The 15,475-nt window shown below is 43.7% G+C and overlaps 1 non-coding gene across 1 annotated transcript; it reads left to right on the top strand.

Moving 5' to 3' along the window:
• The first annotated feature begins 2,746 nt into the window (after positions 1-2,746).
• Positions 2,747-2,947, top strand: LOC141415951 (small nucleolar RNA SNORA73 family). The gene has a single exon (XR_012440892.1). It is a non-coding gene; the product is annotated as a small nucleolar RNA SNORA73 family (small nucleolar RNA).
• Positions 2,948-15,475: the final 12,528 nt, after the last annotated feature.

A 15,475-nucleotide genomic window follows, 5' to 3' on the forward strand; every position in this document is an offset into this window, starting at 1 on the left:
TGAAAAATTGCCAGTTTTGAAAGAAAGAAAAAAAAATTTTGATGTCTATTGTTAGCTGAGGAACCCAACTTGACTTGAATCAAAATACATAGCTAGAGAATTCTATCAATTGTAAGAGAAACATCAAAAGCTTTTCAACTGTGTGTTCTCAAGTGCCAGGAAGGATCAGAATTCTCAGGCAACAACATCCAAAAAATGGTTAATGGAAATCAGATCCATCCCAGATTCTCTATTCACTGCCACTGGATAGCATTGCCCCAGTGACCTGGCCATAAAATTAAAACCCAGATCCCCCACTGTTACCATCAGGGTGGATTCAGTCAGCCCTATGCAACCACAGCAAGAAGAACAGACATGACCAGGAATCAGATTTGCTCTGGGAGATCCAGAAAGCTCTCTCAGCACCCAAGATTCATAACAGGAGCCAGAAAAAGATGACTCAAAACCCAAGGGGCCCAAGTGCTGCCGAGATGCAGATCAAGTGTACTTTATCTACACATTTCTGCAGTGTACCATAGCCCAGTGGGACCTCCAAGAGTAACTGTCAAAGGTAACTCAAAGACATACAGTAACATTACTGGCATACTATTTATTTGTATGTAACAATAATAGCTTGATTTCCTCTGACAAAAGATTTAAATATGAGAAAGAAGGGAGAGAGAAAAACCACCTCACTTTAGAGCACAACTTTGATCTTCATGGTTTGGGTAAAATGCCAATTAGCTGGTAGCCAGCAAAAGGGTCAGTCTGAGATTTCTGCCCTTGGGCAGCCAAATGGGTCAGCAAATGAAGCAATGTCAGTGGTTTAGATATTCTCCAGGGGCCCTAAGGGTTAATTCGCACACTTGCAAAATAGCCGCTCAGTGCGTCCTTTGTCAGCAACTCTACCTCAGTTTAAACTTGGACTGCACCACTTCCTAATCCAAACTGTTCACTAGTAATCAAAAGCCTAAAGGAAGCCAAGACACCCAGATTTCAAGTCAAATTGAAACACACACACACACACACCTGCCACCCAACAGCTCACCTCTTCTCCATGATCATCCTCCTGTCCTCCATGGAGGTATGCCATGTTGTGGACTGTTAAGATGACCAACTCCTTCTGGTTTTCCTTGACTTTCCATTTTAGTGTTGAAAGACCCACTCCTGAGAAGCCACTCAGTCCCAGGCAAAATGGGACAATTGGTCACCCCTGTACTTTCCCCCTTCGATTATAAGAAGCAAGTACATTCTTAATGGACAAGGGTGAAAAGATCTAAAAATGTCCCACCTTGAAGAGGTTTCTGGAAGCATGTTGTATTTTCTATCAGGTCCTTTCAGTAATTTCTTTTATATATATATATATATATATATATTTTATAAATATATAAATATATATATAAGATATATAGATAGATAGATATAAAAGATATATAGATATATATAAAAGATATATATATCTATATATCTCCCAGTAAAATATATATACCACAAAATTTACCATTTTAAGTCTATAGTTCTGTAGCATTCAGTGCAGTAACATTTTCATTCAATCATCACCACCATTCAGCTGCAGAACTTTTTTGTTTTTCCAAATTGAAATTCTGTATCCATTAAACTCTAACTCTCCACTGTCCTTTCCCCCTTTCCAGCTCCTGGCAATTCTACTTTCTGTCTCTGTGAACTTAACTACTTAGGTACCTCACACAAGTGGAACCATATGGTATTTGTCCTTTGTGCTTTCAGTAATTTCTTAAATCAAAACTTGAACTCTTCTGGTTTATAATAGCTAAGATAACCAGCCTGTTAACTGATCAATAGGGGCAGAATGAAAATAATATACATCTTTTTTTTTCTTTCTACTACCGTCAAAGATTTAGTCAGTGAGAGTACACTTCTCTGCCTCTTCCTCAAGGAGGCCAGGCCCCAGGAATTTTGGTCACACATACACACATATGGATGGGTATTTGGTTAGAATATTCTGCATTCTATTTTACATTATATTCATCATGTGCCCTTTCTCTTTTTTCCTTTAGTAGATAGAAGTTTTCCCACTTTGTAATTGCAGACCTTTGGTTTGCTTTCCCTGAAAGAGACCCAGCAGCAGTGGGCACTCAGGGTGTGAGTTAGAGACACAGATATAGAAGAGACATTGTCTGGCTGTCCAAAGGCAGCATTATTTGTCCAGCTGTGAAAGGCTGCTGAGTCTCATTCATAAAGTATAGGTGACTATGTTCTTGAATGAAAGAGAAGAAAGGAAGTGAATGAACCCTCCTGAGATGGAGTAGTGAATGCAGGATTAAGCAGCCAGTTGGTTTAATTTCAGCTCTCAGATGTCCCTCATCCAATAAACATTGTAATATTCTACTTCTGGTCAAAATACTAAGTAGATTGCATTGTGTTGGTGTTTATATACCTGAAGTCAAAGAAGGGGAAAACGAATAGTAAATTCATTCCTGGGATGTTTTTTCCTTATGGTTTACATGTGATCTGTTTTGCTAATGTCCTACTGTTTCTAAGTGGTGTTTTGGAGACCTCCAGCATTTGGGCTGTAGGATGCTGAGTACAAATGCAGATTCCTAGGCTATGTTTAGACCCTTGAGTCAAAATATCTGGGAATAGAGACAGATAATTTCTTTCCTTCTTTTTTCATTTTTTCTTTGGAACAAGTTTTCCCTGTGCAGCCCAGGCTGGTCTTGAACTCATGATCCTCCTTCCTTAGCTTTCTGAGTGTCTAAGTTACATTTTTTAAAACCTTCTCTCTCTTTCAACATGGATGCCCCAGAAGGTCACTCTCTCTGGACTCTATCCAAATGTCATACAGGAGTACAGGGCTCTGTCCTATGATGTACAGTTACTTTCCACAAAACTGGAGAAGCTAGGCTCTGAGTCTCCACCTTTATATTCCTACAACTTCTCAGAGTCCTATGGACAATGACTGAAGAGACAAACTATTCAGGAAACAATGTAAAAAACAAACCAACCAAACAACCTTCCCTCTAGAGAGCCAGGGGTGTAGCTTCATTGCTGAGCACTCAGCTAGCATACATGAGGCCCTGGGTTAATCCCCAGAAAAAGAAAGACAAGAAAGAAGGATGGAAACAAGCAAGGAACAGAGGGAGAAAGGAAGGGAGGGAGAAAGGAAAGGAAAAAGGAAAGGAACAGAAGGGAGAGGAAGGGAAGGGGAGAGAAGGAGAAGGGGAGGAAGGGAAGGGTAGAGGAGGGGAAGGGAGGGGAAGGGAAGGGGGGGAAGGTCAGGGGAAGGGAAGGGAGGGGGAAGGGGAAGGGAGAGGAAGGGGAAGGGAAGGGAGAGGAGGAGGAAGGGAAGGGGAAGAGAGGGGGAAGGAAAGGGGAAGAGAGGGGAGAGGGAAGGGGAAGAGGGGGAAAGAAAGGGGAAGGGAGGAGAAGGGAAAGGGTAAGGGAGGGGAGGGGGGAGGGGAAAGAAGGGGAGGGGGAGGGGGAAGGGAGGGGGACAGGATGGGGAAGGGCAAGGGAAGGGAGAGGAGGGGGAAGGGCAGGAGAAGGGAAGGGAGGGAGAAGGGGAAGGGAGGGGAGAGGAGGGGAAGTGAAAGGGAGGGGAGGGGGGAAGGGAAGGGGAAGGGAGGGGAGAGGAGGGAAAGGGAGGTGGAGGGGAGAGGAGGGAAAGGGAGGTGAAGGGAAGGGAAGGGAAGGGAAAAGAAAGGAGGGAGGGAAACCTTCCCCCAAGGGGTTCCATGTGTACTAACTGTTTGAGAACCATCCCCTAGGATCCCCACAAGCTCAGGGATCCACCACACCCTGTTTTCTTTTAAAGACTCTAACCCCCCCCCCCCAGAAAAATTATGAAAGTAGGGTATGCTTTGGGTCAGTCCTGGGCAGGTAGGTCCTTACAGCACCTGGGGCTCCAGAAGAGCATGCAGAAGAAGCTGACTCTTTGTTGTTTCCTCAATTTGCATCCTTTGATATAGTAAGTGACTGTGTTGGAGAGGCACCCACATGGAAAAAAACTGGAGGTGCCTTCCAGCCAGTAGCCAGAAAGAACCTGACAATCAGACATTCTCCAGGAACTGAACCTGAGTGGCCTTAAAAACAGATCCTTCCACACTTGAACTTTCAGATGTGACAACTTGACTGCAGCCTTGTAAGGAACCCTAAAGCAGAGGACTCAGCTAACTGTGCCCAGGCTCTTGACCCACACAGTGTGAGATAATCCATGTGGGCTGTTTCAAGTCACTACATTAGTGGTGATTTATTATGCAGCAATAGACAAGAATACGATATCCTGACCTAAGCCGAACTCTCCAGGAAGGAATGGGTCTGCTTTCCAAAGTTCAGAACAATTGCTTTCACTGCGCTTGTCTTTGGTGGAGTCTGTGAAACAACACACACTCTTCAAGCTGCTGGCCCATCTTCCTTCCAGCCCACCTATGACAACTTCTGCAGTCAAGTGACGGGAGGACTTGGGGAGGTGCTAAATGGGGAAGTCCTCATTAAGCCCATGCAAAGATATTTATCGATTTGTTAAGATAGCAACTGCTCTTGGCTCATGTTCTGAGGAGCCCTGTAAGTGTTGGAGAAGAAGATGATAAATTGAGGGTCACATCCTCATTTTCAGGCTAAGGCTTCAATTTTAAATAAATCCACATGCTGCAGCCGTCAGTGGTGTGCAAGGAGGCTGCTATACCAATAAGCTTTCATTTTTTCAATACACACACACACACACACACACACACACACACACACACACCAGGCTGTCTTTGTGGGAAGATGGATTCGTCACACTCACTTTTCAATTGTGTCAGCTTCTTTTTTAAATGTAGTGATGTATGCATTCAATGAGATGGAAACAATATTTGTGGTTGATGTATCAAAAATATTATTTCTTCTCCCAGACCACATAATGTTCAGTAACTAAAGGGACTGCCTTTCTTTGCTATTTCTCCAGGCTACAGCTCCAGGCAGCTCTCTGGCCAGAAGACTTGAGATGTTTCAATGTGACATTGATTAAAAGAAGGAGAGAAATCCCCTGAGACATTTGCCAAAGGACAACAGGCTTCTTTATTCTCTTCTTACTCCTCGGGCCTCCCAAGACTCAGCTGACCAATAGAACGGGAGACCTGGGTCACCCAGGGCTGCCCTTGGTTAAGCTTATACACCTCACTGCAAAGTGGGGGTCTCCAAGGCCACTGTCACTTATGACACCTACAAGCTCAAGCATCTCCAAGTCTACCCTCAAGTTTGGTAATTCCCTACAAGGACTCATAAAACCCACTTAAAGCCATAGCTCTCACAGTTACAGTTTATTACAACTAAAAGAGATTAAAAGCAACCAAGAGCAAGGCTGGGAGTGTATCTCAAGTGGTCAAGCACCAGGCCCTGAGTTCAAATCCCAGAACCACCAAAAAGAAAATTCAGTTCCTTATCAAAAAGCAACCAAGGGCAGAGGCCCACTGGCAGGGCCCAGGAGAAATCCAAGCACCATGTCTCCAGCTGTCCCTCCAGGGGGCCTGTGGAGACAGTGCTTACTGCTCCCAGGTGTAGAGCCAAGAACACACACAGAGTGACGCCAGCCAGGCAGTCTTAGCTGAGTCTTGGTGTCAAAGAGTTTTTGTTGGGATTCTGTCACAGAGATGTGGTTGGCTGTCCACTTGACTGGCCTTAGTCTCCAGTCCTTCCAAAGTTCTGGCTGATACAGCCCCCACCATAAATCATAGGGTCAGCACATACTACCCAGCATGGCCCAAAGTACCCAGGGAAACAGTCAGGCAGCAAGACATGCCAAAATCTTAAGTGTTACCTTCCAGAGCCAAAGGCAAAGGCCAGACCTCCTTTGGGACAGGGTTAATCCTTTAATGCATCCCACACCATACCTTAGCCCACCTGGACTTGCTATTCCACCTAGCAGAACTTCTTTGTAACACCTCCTTCCTTAGGTCTCCCAAATCTCCTCCATCCCCAACACACCAGAGTGATCAGGCCACTGCCACCCCACTCCAGGCCACCATCAATTCTCTCTTGCACCGTTTCAGCCTGACGTCTTCTTGTCTCCACTCTTTTCTGTCACTCACAGGCCAGACTCCACATAACACAGAGTTCAAATCATTTCTTTGCTTAAATCCAACCTGACAGCCCACCCAGCCATCCCTCCGCACTTACGGTGAAAGTCAAATGCCTATTCCTGGCTGGAGGAGTCCTAAGTAACCACTGACCTCCTCAAACTCTCCACGCTCATCCTGCTTCTGGGGCCTCAGCACTGCCTATTTCCTCTGCACCAACCATCAGCCCTCAACCTGCCCAAGCACCTCTGTCTTACTATTCAGATATCAGCTTAAACCTTACCTGGTGTGACATCAACTTTCCTGGCTATTCAATCCCAAAGAATCTCCAGACACACTCAGAGGCATCACCCTTTCACAGTGTCATCCAGTGCACTTAGCAATAGCTATTACTTGTCTGGTTTGTTTCTTTGACTGTTTCTTTCTTTTCTCTTGGCTTCCTCTCATAAAAACTGTACCCTCCATGTAAGCAGTGACCAGCAGTGACCTATATTCTCAATTCTCAGAAGAGTCTAGACATAGTAGATGCTCAATAAACATTTCTATAGGAAATTAATATGTGCCTTTTTCTTTTGCATAAAAATAAATTAAAATCTAAGATGTATAGCATGATATTTTGCTATGCATAGTGAAATGACTACTACAGGTTTATAATTTCCATAGTTACTTTCATATGTGTGCATGTGTGTGTGTGTGTGTGTGTGTGTGTGCATGCGCTAAGAGTACATAAATGCTACTTTCTTAGCCAGTTTTTGTTACATCCCAGTGTTGACACAGTGCACCATGTGTGAAAGATTTCACAAAGGCTGGAGTTAAACATAGAAAAGTTTTATTTCCTTTCCAAAGGAGAAAAGGGCCAATGCCATAGACGGTGTCTACACTGTGGAGTAATTGGTGAGTTTTTAAGGGCTTTTGTGAGGCAGAGGTCATAGGAACGTGGATGGGGAGTGGAATGGAGGGTCATTGGTCTCTTTGACAGATGGTCAAAAGAGTATGGACACTCTGATTAGACCAGCATGTTGACCAGGGTGTAGTTTAGCCTGGAGACAGGTCTTAAGTCTTTGGGTACTACAGTTTTTCAGAATAGAACACAGATGTTACCAGCTGAGTCTGGACTAGAAAAGATAAACAAGGTTGGGTGGAAGCCTACACAAAATGGAGTCCAGATACAAAATGGAGTCACTTAGGTCCACTTGTTAGCTTTATAGTTTTCATTACATAGCACAGTATTATTAACTGTAGTCCTCGTGTTATGTATTCCACCCTACATAAGTGCAAGTTTATATCCTTTAACCTACATCCCCCATTCCCCACCCATCCCTGCCTCCTGGAAACCATAATTCTGCTCTGGTGGATGAAGAGTCTGCTCCACAGTGAATTTACACCTCATGTTAAGCCATGCATCACTCTGGAAGGCAGGGCTGGCTTTGCAGATTTTTAAATTCAGATCCACATACATTTAAGAATGCAGTAACCTTTGTACTAGGGGTCGACTGCAATTCCCCTTCATTTCAGCAGCTACAGCTGACAAGCAGTGACCAGTTGGGACCTGGCTAAAAATACATAGGCTCATTCAGGATGACACCAGTCTCTAAGGACTGTTTGTTAGGATTGGAGCTAGCAAAAGAATAGACCCCTTTCCCAGGTGATAACTAGTCCTACGGCCTTTCTAAATACAAACTGTAAATTTTCTAAGACCAAATGCCCCACGTAAGCATTCTAACTGACATTGTCCTTGGTTTTTTCTGCCTACCCAAAGTCAAAGTTCAAGGGCATTGGCTTATATAAACTAGAAGAATCTGACAGAAATAATTAGGTCATCTCTGGGGCTAGGTAAGCTCTTGAACTTGCAGAAGCAAAAGTTAACAGAGCTAACCCAATGATGCAGCTGCTCTCTGAGATTTTCATCTGCTCCCAGAGGTAAAGTGAGCACACTGCTCTATTCCTTCCACTTCCTGTCCTTTTCCCCTATGGGAAGGCTTGACAATGCCTCAAAATCAAGTTCAGGAGGTAGTAGGCATTAGCAAGGGAGAAACAAATTTGTCTGATAGGTGCCTCATTCAGAGGAATGCAAGGATCCTCTGCTATCTGCCCAAGAGTCAACAGCCTCAACTCAAAGGGGCAGGTAAAATGGCTTGGCCATAAGGCAAGGTAGCTCCATGGAGCCAGAGTCCTGAAGGGTGGGGAGAGCAAGAGGTTGGAGAAGAGGCAAAGGAGCAGAAGAGGAAGAAGCAAGGGGAAAGTTGGGAAGGGTTCTCTGGGTTGTCGTCTTCAAACAGGTGTATTTCATCTTCAAATCTAAGTGACAAAGGGTTAGGACTCATAGTCTATACAAAGACTTGTGTGTGTGTGTGCGTGTATGTGCGTGTGTGTGTGTGTGTGTGTGTGTGTGTGTGTGTGTATCTGAGTGAGGCTTGGGCCTCCCTGGCACAGAGCTGATTCTGCATGCCTCTCTATCTCTGTCAGGCACCATGAGCTCTACCCATACAAATTTCGTGGTATAAATTCTTCCCAGTCTAAGCCTGGCACAGTGGTTCATACTTATAATCCCAGCTACTCTGAAGGCAGAAATGAGATGATTGTGTTTCAAGTCCAGCCTGGGCAAAAGTTGCTTAATCCTATATCAACAAAAAAGCTGGGCCTGGTGAAGTACATCTATAATCCCAGTTATGCAAGATACATAGGTAGGAGGATCATAGTGCAAAGCCAGCCCAGGGAAAAAAGCATGAGGCCCTATCTGAAAAATAATTAAAGCAAAAAGGGCTAGGGAATGGCTTAAATAGTAGAGCACCTGCCAAGCAACCATGAGGGCCTGAGGAAAAAAACTCCAGTACTGCCCAAAAAATAAAAAAAATCTTCCAGCCTCTAGGTCTTTAAAGATGCTCTTCTTTGCCCCAGTTCTCTTCCTCTGATTGACAGTCATTTAATCACCCTCAAGATCCAGCTTGTACTTGTTCTCCTACCGAAGCTCTCCCAGACCTCTCCAGATGGTTAGTCTCCCTCACCACCCTTCACAGACATCGCTGAGTGATGTTCAGTACAGCACCACCTCACCGTCCCCTCACTGCATTGTAAACTGCTCAAAGGCAAAACTCATCTTAATTTTGCATCCATACCAAGCAGTCATCAGCACCATGCCTGACCCCTTATAAGGTTTAGTGAATGGAAAAAGACAAGAACACAGGGCCAACTTCTGTTGTGCCACCCACTTGGAGGGAGTGTAGGGAGTCTGGAGGAGACCTAAAAGTCAAATATTATCTTCTGTGAAAATGAGGAAAAATGGAAACTGTCCCACTAAGCCTATGAAAGATGCCTGTCTTCAAATGGGTGTATTTCATCTTTGATCTAAGTGGTATAGGGTTATTAGGACTGCTATTCTATCCAAAAGACACCGGTGGTGATAATATGGGCAAGCTTTATTTAAAAGGCTTTTTTCACCTTTTAAAATTTTTTTCATATATAGTATTTCATTGATATTAGAAACCATACAACATGCCACCACTGAAACGTTAAGATAGAAAGTAGATAGCTTAAGTGTTGGACCCAAAAGTACCAGGCAATAAGTGGAAGATTTGGTCTCTAGATTCCAAACTCCTGGTAAAACTACATGATTTTTGCAAAAAACACAAATGGTGAATCTTCCAGATAAGATTCAAGTGTAACATGGGGGGTTAACTCATTACACAAAATACTTTGAATTTTCTCCACCTTGTCATACAGTATTGTTATACTTCCCTGATCCTTGAAGTTAGGTGGGTCTAAGTTGCTTTGGTGAGTTGAACTTTTAAGAACGATAATTTTCCCCCATCACAGCAACCAGCACCCTAAGGTGGTGGCCACTCAACCATCCTGGGCCACAGAGTAAAGTGATGAGAGCTGGGTATGGTGTCTCACACCTGTAATCCCAGCCACTCAGGAGTCAGGGGCAGGAGGGTCTTGGCTTGAGACCAGCCAGGGCAAAGTTAGTGTGAGACCCTATCTATCTCAAAAACAAAATACAAAACAAAAGAGCTAGGAGCATGGTTCTAGTACTATATAGCACTTGCCTAAGCATTCAGGAAGGCCCGAGTACAAATCCCAGTACCTCAACATAGCTATGATGAGAACCAAATCCCCCAGTTGCTCCACAGTGGACATAGACAAAAAAAAAAAAAAACTTAGGTTTATTGACATGGATTTTTACCACAGCACAGCCTAATTTACAACGACTGACACATGACAAGGACTGCCAATCAAAGATCCCACTAGGGATGGACAACCGGGACTCACGCCTATAATCCTACCTGCTCAGGAGGCAGAGATCAGGAGGATCGCAGTTTGAACCCCTGGGCAAATAGTTTGGGAGACTCTATCTTGAAAATACCCAACACAAAACAGGGCTGGTAGAGTGGCTCAAGTGGTAAAGTGCCTGCCTAGCAAGCACGAGGCCCTGAGTTCAAACCCCAGTGCCACCAATGGGATCCTCAATGTCCAAGGCCATTAAAATAGGGGAGCTAGAGAACAGCCCCACCCACAGGCACAGTTTTGAGAGACTTTAGCAAGATAAGGTGAGGGTAAGAAAAAATAAAAGGGATTTCTCACTACATCTTCATTCTCCATGATAAATAAGAACAAAGTGAGGATGCTCTCCCACATGTGTACCTCCTAATAATAATAATAACACTCTCCAAATGTATACTGCTTTTGGAGAAGGAAGTGCCTTAATAGTTGCTACTAGGGCTGCTGTAACAAACACGAACTTTGCTCTAGAACGTAGGTTTTGCTCTCCCTAAAACAAATCTGCACACATGGGAGGAACCAATGAGAGCTCAGGACAAGGGGAAAGGGTGGTGTGGAATGACCAAACTATGCACTGTAATCTGATGGGCTGTTGAATTACTGGCAAGCACACTGAACTGCCTGCTTCTAACCAGTATTCCTGCTGTCCCTGTATGAAAGACTCCAGCTCCTAAAGCAAAACTTTGAAGCACAAAAGCAGAAACATATTTGGCACATTGCTGTTGGCTTTTAAATCACAGAGAATAAAAATAGATATGACACTATGTGAAATGTCATTCACATGCTGGGTTCACAGGTCACCAAAGCAAAGTAGAACATATTCAGATCTATAGAGTCTGCCCACCGCGTGGGGAGCAGAGGAGAGGGCAGTCAGGCAGTCAGGCAGTCAGGTAGTGGAAAGGACATACCAAGCATTGGAAACCAGGAAAACAGGAGGCAATACCATCCCCACTTAGCAGCTGAATTAGGTTGGCTAAGATTCTTGTAAAAGCTCAGGTCATGGACCAATGAAGAAAATGATAAAATCTCCCAGTGAGCATTACGGTGAAGGCAAAGGACAGTCCACCAGAGGAGCTACATTTATGGGGAACGCTTCTGATAGTGGACAACATTCATTTCTCCAGGTACATTGGATTTAGATGTTGGACCACACATTCTCAACGGTTTTTGCCCATGAAAACTGGTCTTTAGGATTTGTTATGGGTTGAAGAGAATCACCCAAATTCATGTCCATCTGGAAGCTTAGAATTTGTCCTTAATTGAAAATAAGATCTTTGCAGATATAATTAAAATAAGCATGAAATCATACTGATTAAGAGTGGGCTATAAATCCAATGAGAGTGTCTTTCTAAGAGACAGAAAAGGACACACATACACTGAAAGAAGGCAGGTAAGGATGGAGGTGGAGATTGGGATGGTGCAGCAACAGCCCAGCCACAAGCCACAAGCTCTGGGGCCTCCAGAGCTGCAAGAGGCAAGGAAAGGATTCTCCCGGGAGCCTTCAAAAGGAGCATGGTCCTGCTGACACCTTCATGTCAGGCTTCTAGTCTCCAGATCCACGAGAGAATAAATCGGTGTTGTTTTTAAGCCACTGTCTTGGTTTGTTTAGCCTAATACTTGAGACTAGGTAACTTATAAAGATCATGTTTTCCACATGATTCTGGAGGCTGGGAAGTTCAGAATAAAGGAGTCGCATCTGGTGAGGCCCTTCTTGCTGCAGCACAGCATGAGGGAAGGCTTCACATGGCAAGATAGAGGAGCATGCTAGCTCAGACCTCTCTTCCTCTTCTTCTAAAGCCACTAATCCCATCAAGGGGACTGAATCTGATCAAATTACTTCCCAAAGTCTCCACCACCAAACACTATCAACATAGGAATTTCTAACACATGAGCTTTTGGTTTTTTTTGTTTTTTTTTTTCATTTTTCTTTTATTATTCATATGTGCATACAAGGCTTGGTTCATTTCTCCCCCCTGCCCCCACCCCCTCCCTTACCACCCACTCCACCCCCTCCCTCTCCCCCCGCCTCAATACCCAGCAGAAACTATTTTGCCCTTATTTCTAATTTTGTTGTAGAGAGAGTGTAAGCAATAATAGGAAGGGACAAGGGTTTTTGCTGGTTGAGATAAGGATAGCTATACAGGGCATTGACTCACATTGATTTCCTGTGCGTGGGTGTTACCTTCTAGGTTAATTCTTTTTGATCTAACCTTTTCTCTAGTACCTGTTCCCCTTTTCCTATACATGAGCTTTTGTAGTAATGACTTTGTTTTATTTTTCTATTTTGGCAGTACTGGGGTTTGAACTCTAGGCTTCATGCTTGCTAGGCAGGCATTCTATTACTTGAGCCACTCTACCAGTCACAATGAGCTTTTGAAGGCACATCCATCCAATTTGCACTACTTTGCCATGGTAGCCCTTGGAAATTTCACTAGGGGGTGAAAAAATATTCTTTTTATGCATAAAACACAGAGATACATACATACAGTATATAAGCAGATATATCTACACCATTAAATGAGGGGGGGATTAGGAAAAATATCTAAACTAACTCCTTATTGAGCTATAATAAATGAAAGATTAAGAAAGTGTGCCCTAGGCTGTAGATTTTTGATAGAAGCTGAAAGACAGGGAGAACATTGTCATTCAAAGCTACTCTCTACTGCTATTAAAATTGCTTATTCTTGTTCTTGGCATTTAAAACAAATATTCCCGGTTGTTTCTTCTTTCATTCTGGCCTAGACAATTATCACAAGTTCCAGGGAAATTGTTTTTGCTAACTGCTGTTATCAGGATTTGCACAAAATGAGTTGGAACAATGACCCAAAATGCCAGTTTGGGGTTTTGTGTCTCCTTATAGTGCTGTCTTGTCTCTTAGAAGCTGTAAGTCCGTGTTGTGCTTCTGGATTCTACATTTGGTCTCTGGAATTGCTGGCTTTATCTCACAACTTTGATGTCTGTAGGAAGATTACAGATTCAATGCACTTATTTCCTGATATCTCTAACACAGCAAAAAGTATATGGTTGTTCATTGTTCTGACTTCCATGGAAGCCACGGAGAGTGATCATGGTGCTACAAAGGCCATCATGGCCTTCTCTGTCTCAGACAGAAGGAGGGCTAGCAGAGTGGCTCAGGTAATAGAGTGCCTGCCTAGAAAGCATGAGGCCCTGAGTTCAAACCCCAGTACTACCAAAAAAAAAGAAAAAAGAAATAGAGAGATAGTGAGAACAGCCAGCTCTACTCTGTTCAGGTTATCAACAAAAACTATTTGGTAGTGTTGATGCAAAGTAGAGGTCTCTGGGGAGTTCCTTCCCCACACTAAGTTACCCTACGGATTTCACATGTTTAAGTCTACAAATTCTTCACAGTGCCTCACAGGGAGTGTGATGATGCTGGGCTGGTAGACTTTGACAGACATCACCACCCACTTGCTTTATAACAGAATCTTAATCATCGTGACACCTCTGGAATGTTTCATTTTGAACAGAACTGTCTCCAAATAAGAGTGTGTGGTTAGAGTTACAGGATGTTAAATATGTCTTTCCCCTTTCATCACAGAGTTTCAGCTGAGAACAATAGAAGGGACCACCTATGTAGGACAGGACGTGCAAGAAATGTGAAGCAGGCTTTTCAGGCCCTTGCTTCACACATGGGGACACACTTGAGGATTTGTCCCAGTAAGTAGAATTCTTTAGAAAAATCTTAATATGCTGTGGCATTTCTCCTTCCCTTGCCCTTGGGGATGGGAGAAGAACAGGAAGTTCTCATTTTAAGCCCCATGAGGCTGGGTTTCAGGTCTGGAAGAGGTTGATAGGTAATACATCTGAAGCTAGAACTCCCTCATACCCACCATCCTATGTGAGATAATGGCTGACTGGCAGAGCAGGGTTGGGGGAGGATTGGCAGCCGTGGGAAGGGGGCTGCATTGATTGAAATGGCTTGCACTTGAAGAGTGTGAAGGGCACAGGTGCATGTGTACTTCCCAGGTGTTAGGTATGGCGCTCTTCAAAGGGATGACAATAGAAGGAGCCACTGAGGCCAGAGGCTGGCCTAGGAACATGCAGCAAAGAATGGGCATTTGTGGACTGGTGCCCCCAGAGGGCAGCAATGTAATTACAACCATGGCCTCGAAGGAGACATTTTCTGTCCCTAACCACCTCTTGTTTTCTAGCCTAAACTTGGAGAAGCCAGAGCAACAGAGCAGGGGGAAAAAGTAAAGGAGCAAGGAAATAACAAAGAATCCAACCCCACCTCATTTCCCCACTGCTAGCCACCTTCCTGACACAGTTCCAAGCTGTAGGAGTGGAGAAATTTTAAATGGGGTGAAAGATTGATGTTTGCCACTCAACCAGATTGGATATAATACCTGGAAAGTTAGACCATGTGTTAATACCTGAGAGTGACTAGAAAAGAGAGTTTCATCAGTGGTGGGGAGGGACCAGTCAACAGAGAAGTTTAAAGGCACAATGTTGAGGAAAAGCAACATGTTCTTCTTGTTCAATAAACCAATCACATGATGCCTATTGGGATAGAAATGTGTCTAAAAGGTAGCCCATGAAGTGTATCATCGATTATAGGCAAGATTATTCAGCTGCCCTAATAGTTTCAGAACAAAAGTAGAATTTGAGTAAATAAAAATATTACTTATATGTGATTTCATAGTCTAATACTTTTTGTAAGAATTGAGAGATAGCATATGACATTAAGACATTCGAGCAAACTCAGTCTGCAAATGTATTTGAGTTGGCCACCATTCCTGATGTTTTTTCCCTAATTTCAAGAGGCATTGAGGCCCTGGATGGCTTACTTCTGTGCACTATCTCCTGTAGATACTCAGAGATTCTCCAAAGGGGCCACTTCGCCCCTTTTGTCCCTGAAGTGATTTTCTTAAGCATTTTCCTACTCCTCTGACCATCGTTGTCCAGCCACGCCACCTTCTGGGAAGCCCCTACTCACTTGCAGCTCTGATCTGCTTTGTTCTACACTACAACATGCTGATCTTGGGAGCAGGTGAGGGCCAGGGACTCCACAAAGACACAGGACACAATGGACAATAATAATTTGGGGCTTATACTGAACATCTCATTTCTGCATATATTCTTTAGCAATTTCATTTTTAACTGACCAAAAAAGCCTCCCATACTAATTTGATCCTCAAATAGTTCTTTTGCAACTCATAGTC

Source organism: Castor canadensis, chromosome 13 (genome assembly GCF_047511655.1).
Source record: "Castor canadensis chromosome 13, mCasCan1.hap1v2, whole genome shotgun sequence".
NCBI lineage: Eukaryota > Metazoa > Chordata > Mammalia > Rodentia > Castoridae > Castor > Castor canadensis.